Source organism: Aedes aegypti, chromosome 1 (genome assembly GCF_002204515.2).
Source record: "Aedes aegypti strain LVP_AGWG chromosome 1, AaegL5.0 Primary Assembly, whole genome shotgun sequence".
Classification (NCBI taxonomy): domain Eukaryota; kingdom Metazoa; phylum Arthropoda; class Insecta; order Diptera; family Culicidae; genus Aedes; species Aedes aegypti.
Genome location: NC_035107.1, coordinates 41,067,336 through 41,070,751, shown reverse-complemented (window position 1 = coordinate 41,070,751; position 3,416 = coordinate 41,067,336).

Here is a 3,416-nt window from a genome sequence, read left to right as displayed (position 1 = left end):
CGCTAGGCGGCATCCACAAATTACGCAACGCTCTAGGGGTAGGGGGGAGTAGGCTCAAGCGTTACGGCTCATACAAAAGTTTGAAATGTTTCATACAAAAAGCGTTACGGATGGGGGAGGGGTCAAAAATTTCCAAATTTAGCGTTACGTAATAAATGGATGCTGACCTATCGGTGAATAATAAAGTATGTCACCAATGATACATTCATATAACGTTCAAAACGTATACTACCGCTAACTACACAGAAAAAGTGAAAATTGTCTTCAAAAAGTTTTGGCCAGCTATCTTGCTCAAATACCCTGTAGTGCGTCGCCGATATCAAGATCGGTATAAATCTGTCGGATTTGGCAACTGAAACAAAGCTCCGCTTTCTCATGGGATGCCTGCCTGCGATGGAATCGACCGACGACTTTTCCGGAAGCAGTTTGTTGATTTCAATTTACTTCCACTTGACGGTGGAGAGGTAATCCGTCGTCCCGATCCGGAACCGAACGACTGCAGCTTGAAAGCCCAAATCTGAAGTGCAAACATCCAGCAGAAGAGCAGCTTACCTCCGGGTCCCGTGTGACCAATAAATCCGTCGGTCGAACGGTGCCCGGCTGGTTGTTACGGTTGGATTGCATTCACCCCCAAACCAAAGAGCGCCGCACGAGCGTTTCCAGGGAACATACATAAATCCTTCGTTGCAGTCGGGAAAGATGCTACACTGTTGCAACGAGACTTGGACGACTTGACAATAGATACCTAGTTCACACAACAATGTAGTCCGAGGAAGGCAAACAGGAACGAACCTCTGATCCGGACAGGACACGTACCATCCCTGGAGGCTTTAACCGCAAAATATTGCTGTTTGTGGGTAGCGTCCAGCACTCATCGGAAGGTTCTGGGTGAGTAGATTTTGTTGCTTTTGTTGACGATTTTATGATAAACAGTGGGAAAATTTGGCACGGAATAAAGGTTCGGTTCAATAGCGACTGATTTGTTAATATCTACCCAGCGTCCTAGGACAGTACTTGTAGTGCAAATATCTTGAAAATAAAAAGGTTTAAGAGAGAACTGTATTCAGTAAAATTGATCATAGGACTGCTGACTTTCACTTGGTAAATGTTTTAGTTCTGATTTGATTCACCAGGTGGCGCACAGACTCCAACAAATATCGCATATAGAAGCAACATATAAAATAACTTTTTTTTTCAAGGCACTCTGTGCTCGTGGCCACTACTGTGCCGGAATCAGTTGATCTGTAGCATCTTTATCGATACAGATCTATTTTTAACTTATCTATATTTACATCAACTTTCATTCTCTCCTACTCCTTTACTCTTACACCGAGCAGGTAGGAGAGAGCTCTGCTTTTAGTGAGGCTAGCTGCCTGCGAAGAGGGTCAGTTTGTCTCAGTCACCATCTGATACTGACGGAGGATGGATGTGCTCCCCAAAGCACACTCCTCCTTGCGGTGTCTTCTGGTGGCTGGACGGGTTTTTTTGTGGAGAGGGTGGGAATTGAATCCATGACCTTCCGCTTATGAAGCGAAAGCATAACCTCAAGGCTACGGACCCCCCTAAAAATAACTTTTCATAGATAAATATCTAGTTGTACTCCCAACTTTTGCTTGCTAGAAAGTGTTTAATGGATTTCTCTTTTTTCAAAAACGCTGGTATATTAAGATGTCAAGATTGAAATTGTTCGGTAAAATCCGTTAATCAATCTTCGTAATTCCAAGCAAATCTTCAAATTAATCACCATAGCGTCTTGGGTAGATAAAAACCACCGTAAGAAAACCGATTTTAAATCAAACGGAGAATGGGAAAAGTTTTAATGGCCCAACCGAGTGGCATCCAAATAAAGCAATAAACATGTCTCTTCTCGAGTGGTTACCCATTCCCGGAGGAGCACTTGCCATCCATCCACACACAAAGTCTCGAATGCAGTTCCGGTTCCGGAACCAAGTGGTTCTCTCATTTGCATAAACTACATATTTTAGCAACGTTTTATTGCTTGGAAATTCAAATTTAATCATGATATAATTTGTTCCGTGTTCCAAACGGCGAGCGTTCGGAGCAAACTTTCAATCGAGTTCCTCTCCTTCAGAGTGTGGCATGGGTGCAATAATTGTCAAAAACATTCGTAAATGGTTTTAATTTGCTGTCTCAGTTAGAGTTCCACCTATCCCAGAACCGCTGGGTGAAGAACTCCACAAGTGATAATCAGCACATTTGTCTGCGTTGGTAATGGGGATCCTTCTGAAATGAAGCTATGAAGTGAATTGTGTCTGACGACTCCAGAAGTGTTGGCAAATTGGAAGACCATCCCATTCAGAAGGTTCGCACGTTCAGCTCATTTTCTGTGGAGTAGAATCAATTGAGAAAATTGGTATTTCATAATCAATATAAACCAAACTGGTTGGGGAATTTCCTTTGATAAAATGTCTTCGATGTCAGGCTAAGCCAATCAAACTTTGTCAAACTATGCAAATCAAGTATCTAAAAGAATCCTGGCGAAATTTTTCGAAATATTTACTGAACATGAGCAGGATTTGCAGAATTTGTTCTCATTTGATTTAGAAGTATGATCAAAGCAAGCGAAGAAACACATTTCATCTGTAGCGGTCCATGATCGACAAAGTGACAAATAAGAGCAGCGAACGAGAGATCAAAAAAGAAAGCGATGATAAAATCAACTTTTCTCAACCCAAACATCCGACAGCAATAGTGTCCCCCAGATTTGGAGCTTGTTTAGATGGGTTTTATCATGTACTGTTATCCCTCTGATATAAACAGAACTGTAGCAGTAGACGATAAACATACTCTCATGGTATGTTCCGGAGCATGATTGTTACAGAGAGCACTTGAGAGATACTTTAAATTTTCTCAGAATTCAACCTATGATTACATATATTCGTCGGCGGTCAAACCTACTTTCTTACGCACATTGAATAGCTTGCAAATTAAATTTCCAGCATAGTTCTGTACATATTTTTTATTCCTTTATCATAAAACTCATGGTAGTACATTTATTTGACAGTTCATACCTTAAAGCTATTGACAAAGGAAATCGCTTCAACAAAACATTAGCATTACTTACTTCAACTGTGACTCGCTTCTGTTGAAATTGCCTACAGCAGGAGCAGTTATATTCGCCTGACTAGATTTTTGCCTGCTTGGGAAGGGTTCACAAGAGTGGTTTACAATAGCCTTCAGGCAAAATTGTTCTATTCTCCTTTACATCAACTGCAATTAATCAACATAAATTCCAAGTGCTTTGGCTAAACTCAATTTGCCTAAGAAATCAGTCTCGCCTTTGCAACGCAATTAACCTACCACCTCAGTCGTATTGAAAATTAGTTTGTTTGTTAATTTTATTGCAAATTGTTATTATACCTACTAAAGAATCAACGCAAAGAGTGATTCCCGCA